Source organism: Chiloscyllium plagiosum, chromosome 10, assembly GCF_004010195.1.
Source record: "Chiloscyllium plagiosum isolate BGI_BamShark_2017 chromosome 10, ASM401019v2, whole genome shotgun sequence".
Lineage (NCBI taxonomy): Eukaryota > Metazoa > Chordata > Chondrichthyes > Orectolobiformes > Hemiscylliidae > Chiloscyllium > Chiloscyllium plagiosum.
The window spans coordinates 62469045-62482979 of record NC_057719.1 but is presented as its reverse complement, the minus strand read 5'-3'; the positions used below and the strand labels follow the sequence as shown (position 1 = coordinate 62482979).

Sequence of the window (13935 nt, the reverse complement as noted above, 5' to 3'; positions counted from 1 at the left end):
GAAGGATGTACTGGTTCTGGAGCGTGTTCAGAGGAGATTCACGAAAATGGTCCCAGGGATGAAAAGCTTAACATATGAGAAATGTTTGAGGATTCTGGGTTTATACTTGATGAAGTTTAGAAGGATGAGGAGCGGATCTGTTTGAAACATGCAGAATACAGAAAGGCCTGGACAGAGTGGACGTTCGGAAGATATTTACATCGGTAGGAGAGACTGGGAGTCAAGGGCAAAGCCTTAGAGTGAGGGGGAGACCTTTTAGAATGGAGATAAAGAGAAACTTCTTCAACCAGAGTGGTGAATCTGTGGAATTCATTGTCACAGGAGGCTGTGGAGGCCAGGTCATTGAGTATATTTAAGACTGAGATAGATAGGTTCTTGAATATCAAAGTGATCAAGGGTTACAGCAAGAAAGTGGGAGAATGAGGATGAGAAACTTATCAGCCATGATTGAATGGTGGAGCTGAATGGGCTGAATGGCCTAATTTCTGCTCCTATGTCTTAAGAGCTGAAGCAGAGCTGGGGTCAGGTGATATAACAGTGTATGAAATAAGAGTTCTCAACAATGACTCAAAAGTCTAGTTGGCAGTGTAGTAGGAGAGGTCAGGAGCTGGTATACTAATTGTGTTTATAATGCTAATAATATCACATCAGTGAAGTCATCTCACACTGGAGTGGGACCTGAGGGAAGATGTCTCTCATGGAATCCTGCTAAACAATGTTTCGGTAAACGGTAATAAATATTCGTTAGTTTGTGCATGTATGGTTTCCAGTTCTCATCTCTTGAAGCACCCTGATTGTGAACTTTATATTGAAAGAAAACTGCAGTGAGGATTCAGCAATCAGTAACAAAGGAATGATCCTTGTGGCCAGAACTGAAGTAAAAGACTGCAGTCTTCTACATAATTAATAAGAGTGCTGGAGGGAGGATAAGCAGGCTGATAATTTAATGATAGTGGAGAGATCAAGAGCGGTGGTATGGAAGTCGGATCTGGGTGTCATCAGCAGACTTGTGATAACTGAAATTATGTTTTCACGGGGAATCAGCCTACAGCGCAGAGCAGGAGGGGTACAAAAAACAGACATAACACTGTAGGAACAGGAATAAAAGCCTGCGCAATGATTCTCTGACTACAAATAGATAGAGGGGAATGGAGCCAAGCAAAACCAGTATCCACCCACGTGGACCTCTGTGGCCAGGTATTGGAAAAGTGTTGTGTGGTTAACCGCAGACTGTACACAGCTGAAGAATGAAGGAGAAACACAAATGATGCCAATTGTGACTTTGACAAGAATTGTTACATAGTGGGACAGGGATATTTCAGAAACAATGGGCAGGGATTTGGGATGGGACGACACATTGGAGGACTTTAGAGTGGAAGTAGGGGTTGAATATAAAGGAGTGGCTTTGCAAAGTAGTGGAATCCAGGGGTATTTTTTAAAAATCACAAAAACCTGAAGAAAAAGTTACTGATGGAAGGTACGAAGAGGGGCAGACCACCACCAAAAAATGTTCAGCTGACACAGGTACCAGGACAGAAAGTTTGGAGAAGGTCTGCAAGTTCGTGGAATTGGACAGAAAAGGGAAGAGGAGTTTGGCTAGGCAATGAATGGAGTTAGGTGGGAACATACAAAGATCACAGTTCAAATTATTTTACTCGATCATGAAAAACACCTAGAAAATTATTATTAATTGTTCAGCACCTAAGGATGCAGAACAACATGTAAATTTGAATTCTGTTAAAAATAGACTTGGACTAGCTGGTTTGCTTTGATAACTCAGTGGACATTCCAAATCAGCCTTCCTTTGCAATGTTTGACATTTGTAAATATATTTGGGATCAATTACTGAATTTTGCTGCACCAGGGAATGATGGTGTCATTGACCCCAATTAAATCGTACCAAATCCATTACAGTTGCTTTTTCAATTTCCTTCTCTATACAATCCAGTGGATCCCACTCACGTTGAAAAGGTAAATCACTTCATACACTTAATACACTGAGGGTCCCTTCAGTGAAAGGTGGCATAGTTCGATGAAGCCATTGTGCATGGGCTCGATAAAAGGACGATCGTTTACCTCATAGGACGAGTTGAAAATTGCTTTCTGCATTGGACAAGGCTGTGGGTTAATTGGAAAACAGCTCCTGTAAAACAGCATTCTGTCACTATTGGAGTGCAGTAAACTGCAGTACTGATTGAACAGTGCAGCTTTCAGGGTCTGTAAATGGAGTGAGTCACAATCTATTACCCTCACTGTCATCTCTGATGGTAGACCAAATTGATAACCATCAGTAAATAGCATGGGCTGAGACCAACTTGGATCACGGTATTTGATGGAAAAAAAAACTTGTATGAGAATATAGGTTCAAATAATATAGAATTAGTAACTATAATATACCCTTTAATTGCTCAGAAAATATTTGCCTACTTTGTGAATCCAGGAAAAGCGCTATGCAAGGACAGCTTGTCAAAACTAAAAGCTCTGTGTAAGGTTAACAAAAGTGAATTTTGTTTGCTATAGTTAAATGAAACAGAGTATGCAAAAAAAGTATAAATTCAGTAAGCATTCACTGCTTTTTACTGGAAGCAGACAGACCAATGAAAGGAGGAGAGGGAGTGAAGATTTATGCCACATAAGTGCCAGGTAATGATCATCTCCAACAAGACAGAATGTAACCATTATGCCTTGCCATTCAATGCCATTACCCATCACGGAAAGTTCACTATTAACACCCTGAGAATTTACCGTTGATCAGAATCTGAACTGGACAAGTCATAGAAATACCATGGCTACAAGAGCAGGTCAGAGGCTGCAAGTCTTGCAGTTAGTAGCTCAGCTCCTGACTCGACAAATCCAGTCAACCATCTACATGGCACAAGTCAGGGGTATTCCGCAATACTCTCCACTTGACTGAATAAGTGCAGCTCCAACAACACTTGAGGAGCTTGGCACCATTGAGAACAAAGCAGCCCTTTGATTGGCACTAAATCGCTCCATCACCTACACTCTGTAGCAGCATGTATTATAAAAAAAATGTACTGCAGTAATTCACCCAAGGCTCCTTAGATAGCACCTTCCAAGCCCATGACCATCTGAAAGGATAAGGGCAGCAGCTATTTAAAAATATTACCACCTACAACATTCCCTCCAAGCAACTCACCATCCTAACTTGGAAATATGTTGCCATTCCTTCCTGGTCATCACATCAAAATCTTGGAATTAGCTCCCAAATAGCACTGTGTAAATATACAATGTGGATGAGAACTCAGGAGATATGATTAGTAAATTTGCAGATAATACTAAAACTGGAGGCATCCTGGAGAGTGAAGAAGGTTAACTTAGAGTACAATGACATCTTAATCAACTGGACCAGTGGACCAAGGAATGGCAAATGGAGTTTAATGCAGATCAATGTAAGGTGTTGCATTTTGGAAAGGCAAACTAGGGCAAGCGAACAGAGACCCAGAGGTGCAGGTACATAGTTCCTTGAAAGTGGAGTCACAGGTAGACAGGGTGGTGAAGGCGGCATTTGGCATGCTTGCTTTCAATCAGAGTATTGAGTACAGGAGTTTGAACATTAAGTTACAGCTGTACAAGATATGATGAGGCCACACTTGGAGCAGTCCACACAATTCTGGTTACCCTTTTATAAGAAGCATGTTATTAAACTGGAAAGGGTGCACAAGATATTTATAACAATGTTACTGAGTCTGAAAGGTTTGATTTATAAAGGACAGACTGAATAGACTGGAGCTATTTTCCTGGAGTGTCAGAAGCTGACCTTATAGAGATTTATAAAATCAGGATAAAATCATAGAAAAGGTGTGGATAGGGGGATCCAAAACTAGAGGGCATAGGTTTATCATGAGAGGGAAAAGATTTAAGAAAACAAACCTGAGGGCAACTTTTCACACAGAGGGTGATGCAAATATGGAACAAGTTACCAGAGGAAGTAGTAGAGGTGAGTACAAGGACAACATTTAGAAGATATTTGGACAGGTACATGAATAAGAAAGATTTAAGAAGAATATGGGCCAAATGCAGGCAAATCGGACTTGTTCAGTTTAGGAAATCTGGTAAGCACAGACAGGTTGGGCCGAAGGGCCCCTTTCCATACTGCATATCTCTGACTCTCTATATGTTCAAGTACACCAAATGGATTGCAATGGTTCAGGAAAGCAGTCAATCACCACTTTCTGAAGAGCAATTAAGGCTGGGCCAGCAATGTCCACATCCTGTCAATGAATAAAACAAACTGCAAATCCCATCATCTCTTGCATCCACTGCAGTGGAGGGAACTGGCATAATTCCAGGCCAGACAGGATATACACAAGGTTACTACGGGAAGCAAGGGAGGAGATTGCTGCATCTTTGGCAACAATCTTTGCATCCTCATTGTCCACCACAGTCGTGCCAGATGATTGGAGGGTGGCAACTCTTATTTCCTTGTTCAAGAAAGGGAATAGGGATAACTCTGGGAATTACAGACCAACCTTGTGTTGGTGTTGGGCCAATTATTGTAGAGGATTCTGAGAGTCAGGATTTATGATTACTTGAAAAACCATAGCTCGATCGGTGATAGAGGGCATGGCTTTGTGAGGGGCAGGCCATGCCTCACAAGCCTTATTGACTTGTTTGAGAATGTCACACAACACACTGATGAAGGTAGAGCAGTGGATGTGGTGTACATGGATTTTAGCAAGGTGTTTGATAAGGTTCCCCGTGGTAAACTCATTCAGAAAGTAGGGAGGCATAGTATACATTGAAATTTGGCTTTCTGGAAACAGACCTGGCTGGCCTACAGAAGATAGAGGATGGGCGTAGATGGAAAGTATTCAGCCTGGAGTTTGGTGACCAGTGGTGTTCCGCAAGGATCTGTTCTGGGACCTGTGCTCTTTGTGATGCTTATAAATAACTTGGATGAGGAAGAGAAAGGGTGCGTTAGTAAGTTTGCCAATGACATGAAAGTTGGTGGAGTTGTGGATAGTGTGGCTAGGTACAAAGGGACATTGATGGGATGATGAGAAGTGCAGATGGAGTTCAACCCAGAAAAGTGTGAAGTGATTTATTTTGGAAGTTCAAATTTGAATGCAGATTACAGGGTTAAAGGCAGGATTTTTGGCAGTGTGGAGGAACAGAGGATCTTGGGGTCCACACACACACAGATCCCTCAAAGTTGATAGGGTTGTTAAGATGGTATATGAGGTGTTGGCTTTCATTAGCAAGGAGATCAAGTTTAAGAGTCAAGGTTATACTGCAGCTCAATAAATCCCTGGTTAGACCACACTTGGAATATTGTGTTCAGGTCTGGTTGCCTCATTTAAGGAAGGATTAACTATGGTGCAGAGGAGATTGACCTGGATGCTGTCTGGACTGGAGGACATGTGCTATGAAGAAAGGCTGAGGGAACCAGAGCTTTTCTCATTGGAGTGAAGAAGGGTGGCAGGTGACTAGATAGTGGTGTTTAAGATGGTGCGAGGTGTAGATAGAGTTGTAAGCCAAAGACTATTTCCCAGGGTGGAAAAGACTTTCACAAGGGAGCATATGTTTAAGGTGATTGGAGGGAAGGTGTAGGGGTGATTTCAGAGGTAGATTCTTCACACAGACTGGTGGGTGCATGGAATGCACTGCCAGCGGTGGTAGAGTCAGATACATTAGGGTCATTTAAGTAACACTTGGATAGGCACATGGATAATTGTAAAATGAGAGGTATGTAGGTTAGTTTGATCTGAGAGTAGGATAAAAGGTCGGCACAATGTCGAGGGCCTGTACTGTGCTGTAATGTTCTATGCTCTATGCAGACAAAATGCGAATGAATGAGTTGTACATTTGTAATGCTCCACACATTCTCCTAATATCTGAATTGCTAGTAACTCAAGTGTTTTATATTCGGTCATGGAATTTGGGCTTCATTACTGGTCCAGCACAGGCAGCACAGTAGCTCAGTGGTTAGCACTGCTGCCTCACACTGCCAGGGACTCTGGTTTGATTCCAACCTTGTGTCAACTGTATGTTTGGAGTTTGCCGATTCTCCCAGTGTCTGCATGTGTTCGCTCCAGATAATTTGGTTTCCCCTCAGTCTAACAATTAGGTAGGTTAGCCATGCTAGGGGTGGCACAGTGGCTCAGTGGTTAACACTGCTGCCTCACAGCATCAGGGACCTGGGTTCAATTCCAGCCCTTGGCGACTATCTGTGTGGAGTTTGCACATTCTCCCTGTGTCTGCATGTGTTTCCTCCGGGTGCTCCGGTTTCCTCCCACAATCCAAAGATGTGCAGGTTAGGTGAATTAGACATGCTAAGTTGCCCATCATGTTCAGGGATGTGTAGGTTAGGTGCATTATTCAGGGGTAAACATAGAGTAATGGGGAATGGGTTTGGGTGGGATACTCTTTGGGATGGTCAGTGTGACTTGATAGGCCGAAGGGCTTGTTTCCTCACTGTAGGGATTCTAATTCTAAATCACCCATAGGTTAGCTGCTTTAGCCATGTTGATCCTGCAGGGTTACAGGGACAGGGTAGGGGGATGGGTTTGGGTGTAATGTTCTTCAGAAGGCCATTGTGGACTTGGGCCAAATGGCCTGTTTCCACACTGTGGGGACTCTATGATTCTATGAATTATTGCCCATTCCTAGTTTTTCTTGATAAGGTGGTGCCCAGTTACCTTCCTGAATCACTGTAGTCCATTTACTTTAGGTAGATCTACAATTCCGTTAGGGAAGAAATTCTAAGTTTTGATACAATAACATCCACAATTCATGGTGGGTGTTCCAGGATTTTGACCCTGTAATCGGAATGGTGAGTGACTTGGAGGGGAACCTACAGGCAGTGTTCCCATGTATCTGCTGCCTTTGTCCTTCAAGGTGGAAGTGTTCGAGAGTTTGGACAGTGCTGTTTAAGGAGTGTCAGAAAGACTGCAAAAAAACCCACACATTCCAGCCTTTCACGTGATTGGAGTTGAGGTTTAATCTTCTCTTTGCAATCTGGTCTACAATGTATCTGATCTGAGATTATTTGTTACAGACACCAGGTCACTAGAACTAACCGATTCCCCAGCCACTGATGTTCCTCAACCCAATCCATTCACAATTACCCCAAATCTGCAAAACACTTTGCAAATGATGTGTGAACTATTTTCAAATAAAAGGATACATGAGGTTTTAAAACATTTATACTCAGAGAAACACTCTCACTACCGAATTGTGGGAATATAATAAGGTGTTAATAAAATAACACAAGTCACTTTCAGGTGTCTGATTTCCAATAAACCTTCTGCTAAATTAGGATGATCAAGTTTGTCTGAAATCAGGAGCCCAATTCTTATTCTATAGAGAATAAAGCCACAAAAAACAAATTGATGCCTGCTCAGCAGAGTGAATTTCTGTTTCCACTAATGCTGTATCCTCAGCACATTCTTCAATTTCAATGCTTAATAAAATATTAACAGAAAGCTCAAATTATAGTCTTACTTTTGAAAACACATAACACTGTATAAGAGAAGACTAATTCCTTCATCTGATCTGAATGCACAAACCATAACTAAGGTTCAGGCGACTTTATTTTAAATAGTCAAAAAAAAACTCATTCTTTCAGTGACAAGCTAACCGTGAGAAGAAGTCATTGCAGTGGCTCAGTGAACAACACTGTCGACTCTTAAAGCTGCAATGGGACAGGTATTCAAATAGAAAAATTAAGGATGACACTCTGGTGCAGTACTGAAGGAGTACCACTCTGTTGGAGATGTTGTCCTTCAAAGGAAACATTCATATCGAACCCCCCACTCTCCCTCCGGCATTTGTGCAAGAGTCCATGGCACTCTTTTCTAAAGCAAAACTCCCCTGCTTGATATTCATCCATCTGTCAACACCACTAGAGCATTTTATTTTAAATTGCATTTCCCAATATATCCTCCCTTGTAGCTGGCCCAGGACCTCCACTAAATTTTGAGGCCACCCTTTGACATTTGTCAAGTAGACCACAACAACTTATTGGCAAACATTAACTGACTGCATTCCAAAGCTGCGCACTGAAGGCTTACGAATAAAGAAAATGTTTTCAGAGAAAATGCTGCTCTCATATCTGTTCTAATCTTGAGACAAGGAAAAGTCGCATAGTGTGGAATCAGTGTCCAATATCTTTTGACTAGAAGATCAGGTTTGAATTTTTAAATTCCTTAGAAACCACTAACATTTTAAAATCAGTGACAATTAATGATGAAAGGAAGTACAGTCTAAAAGATACTATTCAGGTCATCAAAGCCATTCATTACACAGACTTTGAATAATACTGTTCATGCGAATAATTTCCTTGCCTCAAAGATAAACCAAAGAAAAATCTTGATCAGCTTAGATCTTACTGTCTGACCTTGCGATGGCTCTTTCCAATACCTTGGCGGTTCCGGAACTATCAGGTTTCATACAGCAAACCATGTATCCACCTCGCATCCAGTTTGCTTCCTGCGTAGATATTCACGCAGCATTTCTTTTTCATACGTATTCATCAGTCCAGCAATTCAAAAAAGTGACTGACAGTCTTATTCCACATTTCCACTTCTTAATGGCTGAGAACTTCTAACCTCAAGTTAGACTTGTAAACCTACTATAACCTCCAATTGGACACTCCATGCAATTGAAATGACCTGCTCAGATTGGCCTAATCCATTCTTCTAAATGCACAGGACTATAGCCACTGTACTTAACAAGTTGCACTGCAGAAATCGGTTAAGCTTCCTTTGACAGATCCTTCCATACCCTTGGCTTCTGCCACCTCGTAGAACAAACATACACCTGTTACAAGCTGTTCTCTACATTGCACACCATCTTGACTTACAACTTATATCTTCAGCATCAAAATTCTTACAACAAATGAACTACTGCAGTTCAAGGCAGGGCTCATCACCACCTTCTTAGGAGCTGTTAACAAGGAACAACAAATGCTGGCCTTGCCAGTGACACTCGCATTCATGAGCGAATAAAATAATTATTCACGAATGAAAAATACATCAAGGATGTAATCTGGAAATAGCAATCATTATAGCAATGTAGTTAAGCTGTGAATGCGACAGGGACCCAGTGAAAGGCAAGCATAAGACAATATAAAAATCAAAGTAATAGAAATCAAAGAGCTGTGGACACTGGAAATTTGAAACAAAGAAACAGAAATTGCTGGAGAAACTCAGCAGGTCTGGCAACATGTTCGCAGAGAAAAAAAGTTAACTTTTCAGGACGAGTTTGGGAAAAGGGTCATTGGACCCGAAACATTAACTATGTTTTCCCTCTACAGATGCTGTCAGCCATGCTGAGCTTCTCCAGCAATTTCTGTTTTTGTTGTGTGATAAACATCACGGTTCCTCAAGTGACAAATGGTCATCAGACAATGAGCTCAAGGTAAGTGTTTCCTTTTCGGACGAACAGGTAAACTGACAGAATGAGCAAACGCAGAGCATAAACTCTGTTTTCAAGGAACATTACATATTGTGTGCCATGCAGGGAAGGAATCAGACAGAAGCTTGAAAGAAAATAAAAACAGCACAGAAATAAAGTGAAATCTAAAGTCATAAAATGATCCTCAACTATTAGTCTTCAAAGTATGTCCAACATTGTTAAGGCAGTTAATGCCTGAAAATAATTTTATTCTATAAATCGTACAAGTGCATAACAAGTTTGTACTGATGCGAAAAGTATTGAAGCAATTACCGAAACACAATAACCTCTTCTCAGTAAATGCTAGTGGTTCCTCAGGGGAGTAGTTTTGTTATGCCCAGCCCTCTAGCTGTTATTGATCTGAATGCAGTAGGATAGTTCAGGACTCTCTGGGAATTGAAGATTAATTTCCTTGACACTGCTGTGAGCAAAACCAAAAGAAAAATCACAGGCATAAGAAATATTGTGATTTGTAAAAAAAAAATTGCTCTGAGCTAAGGTGCATAGCATAACCATAAATCGCAACCTCTATAGAGAGCACCATAAACCATGTGACAAGCAGAGAATTTGGTAAGAGTGGAAATTTGGTGCAGGACAAAGACTTTAACACTTTTTCTGGTTTATATGAACTAGAGACAGTACATATTTACAACTAAGAACCTATTAACTAATATTTTATATATGTATAATTAAATAATTCCTAAAATAGCCATGGAAATTAATGACATTAAACTTTATTTAATTAAATACTTAAAACTAAGATAGAGCTGGCTGTGCATAAAATAATTCGTGACTGCAGCACGTAGGAATTTATTAAGAGTCACATTCCTAGAAACCTCATCTCTAGTTAAGTGTCTCCAACTCAAGAAACCTGACCTCAGACATTTGAACTGGAATCTAAAGTTCATCAATTCTGATACATGAGGGAGGATGAGAGTTACATGGACATGGCTCAGGAGGCAGCCACATGGCTTCATGGAGGTCAGCAATTACTCCAAATGGAGTCTGCAGAAGCAACAGGTGAGACTGTGAGTTCTCCCTCCTCCATATGTACATCCAGCACCAATACAGGTGTTGTCCAGCCCTGCTGCTCTCCCCCTGTCTCTCTGTCCCAAAGCCCTGTCCAAAATATGGAGCTGCCATTGACACTTCTGTTGCTGATCCGTGGCTTGGGTTCAGACAAGCCAATCGTCCTTGAGCTGTGGAATGACCTGGATCCCAACAACTCCTAACTCAATCCTCTCAACCTGTGCTTCTCCAACATCCTGGCTCCAATAACAAACTGATGAGTAGAAAATAAACCCACAACATTTCTACTTTAAAGAGAAGATTTCATATTTGTATGCAGCTTCTGTTGATCTTTAGTGCTTGGCCTTTAGTAACTATAGGCTGAATCTTTTCTGTTTTTGAATTTATCCACATTACGTGGAGTTCCTTGGAGGGTTCATGGTCATGAAGCCTGAAGAGTTCTCTCGTTCTATCTCAACAAACTCACCTTACTGATTCTTACAATGCCCTAAAAGGCACCTCTCAAGTCCATGTTCCATTCCATTTACTAAGTCCCCATTGCAACAAAAACTCACCACTCAGTGGATATTTCAGAATCCACCAGCATTCCTTACACCTGCAGCATTTTTAAAAGCCCACTGTACACCCAGACTATCCGCATTAGTCTGGAGCTGTCCTGTCCAGAACAAGGCAAACTCAGGGAAGTCAGCGCTCCACAATGCGAGTAGGAATCTGGTGATCCTGCTGGGCAGGGAGGTCCTGACCATGGAATAGCACACCTTGTCCAAAGCTGGTGTCCAGGTTAAAGCAATCTCAGTCATCTGGAGGATTGCCAACTCTGTTGGAAGGTCAATGAGCCTCTTCACTCCACCAGATTGTTACACAATCATCTTTTCAGTAACTCATTCATCTTATCGCTGCCACTGTATCCACCTCTCACCAACGTTCATGCTCTATCATACTCAATGCAACATCTTCCTAACTCCAGACACCATTAACCCTCGACAGTGCCTATTTCACTTGCTTAAGACACAGCTCCACCTTGCACCAACAATAGCTTTGCACCTAATTTACCTCCCAGATTACTTAACACACTGTAATTCCAGGAGGAAAACAGTCCACACAAAGGCAGAAAGCATCAAGGTGAGTGATGAACTGTGTGACATTTCACTCTTTACCCTTTAAGACAGATAACCAGAGCAAGAAGGACCTGGTCTCAGAGGCTTTCCTTGACATACTGTGTTGTAACCCCCCCGAGCAAATTATATCCTCTTTGACTTGACTGAGGCCTGCAGACAACTTCCTGTCTTAGTGTCTGTGCAATACAGTATGGCAAGACAACAATAATATAGCCTGATATCCCAGCTGAGGGTAAAGTGCAGAAAGTCAAGTTAAGGTGCAGGGATGCTACGCGAGCAAGTGATTAGTTCAGAGATGTAGCCTGGTCCAGTGTATGAGGTAGATGCATGGCCTGAGCACCAAATGCTCTTGTAGCATCATTACAATGATCATTGGTAGTGCCATTGCAGCCCAAAGTGAAGTGTAGAAGCAGAATTTATGTGAATGGGAGATGTGTCATGAGGGTTCTTACTGGCTGGCATGGGCTGTGTGTGGCCATTGCCTATGGAGCAGCCCAGTGGTGTCAGTGTGCATTTCCAACATGGCAGTCATTTGGAACAAGTTGGAGACCCAATCCAATAGGTGCTCCGTCTGGCTTTTCTGAGAGTTTTCCCCAATGTCTGTCTTATTTGGCAAGATTGGAGCATGAATATTAATGAAGCAAAGTTCTGACATCAAGGTAGTGTTGAACAAGCAATAATGGCCATTCAATGGCATCTCACCACTGCTTAGTGAGACTCACATCACACAGTTAGTAAAAAGCGTAGGGGAGGAAGATGATCTCAACACAGATGGACCTGGGTGCACTTGCTGCTCAATTTTGCACACATCTTGTCATAGCCCAGGTCACAGACCCAGATTTTGCCATATGTCCTGAATATTACTGCACGGCATTATGTGAGAGAGAGAAGAGAGAGAGAGTGCGCGCGCGCACATGCAAAACAGCAAGAGTTGAATTAATATAAGGGTTCAACCACAAACATGTAGAATGGTGAAATAAGCTCAAGTGGTTTCCTCCTGTTCCTATTACTCCTACATCAATCATCTACTAAAATATTGGAAATGACAAAGATGGCAGGTCAACTGAGCCGGCTATTTGGAGGTCATGTGATGAAATCTCTTGGAATACCTCTAAGCAGAGTTGGATTCCAGGAGCATTGTTGGAAGCTACATGCAATGCAAGACTCAACTATGCGATAGTCAACCATGCTTACACCTAGATTGAGTTCAATCTGTCAATGTTTCAAGTGAAAACGTACAAGCAATGAATGAGTTAACTACACACCAACTCCAGCTCATATGAAATCCACCATAAAACGTGATGTAAAGCAAGTGAGGGATCATCCACTCCTGGGCATGAGGTTTCACAGACAATCCTGCAATCTGACAGCACAGTGCAATGTTTTGCATTTTCCTCTGACTCATCCACTTTTTGCAGCAGCCGTTAATACAAGTCTTGAACCTATCCAGTCTCAGCAGCAGAATTATTTAATGCACCACTGCCTGGGCTCTCTCCACTTTATCTTTCCCTCCTCCGTCTGACAGCTGTACACTTTGTGTAATTACCACTTCTGAGAGAGAGCTCTCACTGACCATCACAGGGGAAGAAGAACATTAAGAATTCACAGGTCAGCATCCCGTTACCATCAAAAATTCACAACGGACTCCTGAGTGTGCTAAAACCTGCAAATGGAGATGTACAAAACAGAATCTTGGGAAGGCCCATCAAACCACACACCAATCATGCCATGATTTGGTAATTCTTCTGCTTAAAGCAAGAGCAGTAATAGGTTACTCCTTAATTTTACAGAAGTGTACTGGAATTGAATAGCGATTGAAGTGCAATGCCTTTGTTGTGACACACTGGATTGTCAACGTCACGATTTCATGGCCAAATATCTTAAGCTCGAGCAAAGTGTGCCCCTTTCTGCCATCAGCATAAGCAGCAAAGAAAAAGAATGTTGAATAACCTTTGGCCAGATGCTCACTGGATTTGTTGTGAGAAAGCCTGTTAAAGAATGGACCAACAGAGTGTTTTTATACTGCTAGGCAGCAGTCTCTCTATTCCTGATGAAGGGCTTTTGCCCAAGACGTCGATTTTCCTGCTCCTTGGATGCTGCCTGACCTGCTGTGCTTTTCCAGCACCATCTAATCTAGACGCTAGTTTCCAGCATCTGCAGTCCTTGTTTTTACCGATGTATTGATGCTGTCAACTCAACATGATCTGAAGCCAAGACATAAGGAGATGTGCTACACGTCTGATGGCAAAAGTATCACCTATCTAGAGATTAAATTCAAAATTCAAACGCGGCCTAAATCACTGTTAAATCTAAAATATACCCATATAATTGAACAGCGAATGACAGTGTACCAATAGAAAACTAGAGT

At 41.8% G+C, this 13935-nt stretch overlaps 1 protein-coding gene across 11 annotated transcripts in view; it reads right to left on the bottom strand.

Moving 5' to 3' along the window:
• The window catches only part of LOC122553704 (alpha-(1,6)-fucosyltransferase), a 747121-nt gene that overhangs the window by 393785 nt on the left and 339401 nt on the right, over positions 1 to 13935 (bottom strand). The gene's annotated exons all lie outside the window — the stretch shown is intronic.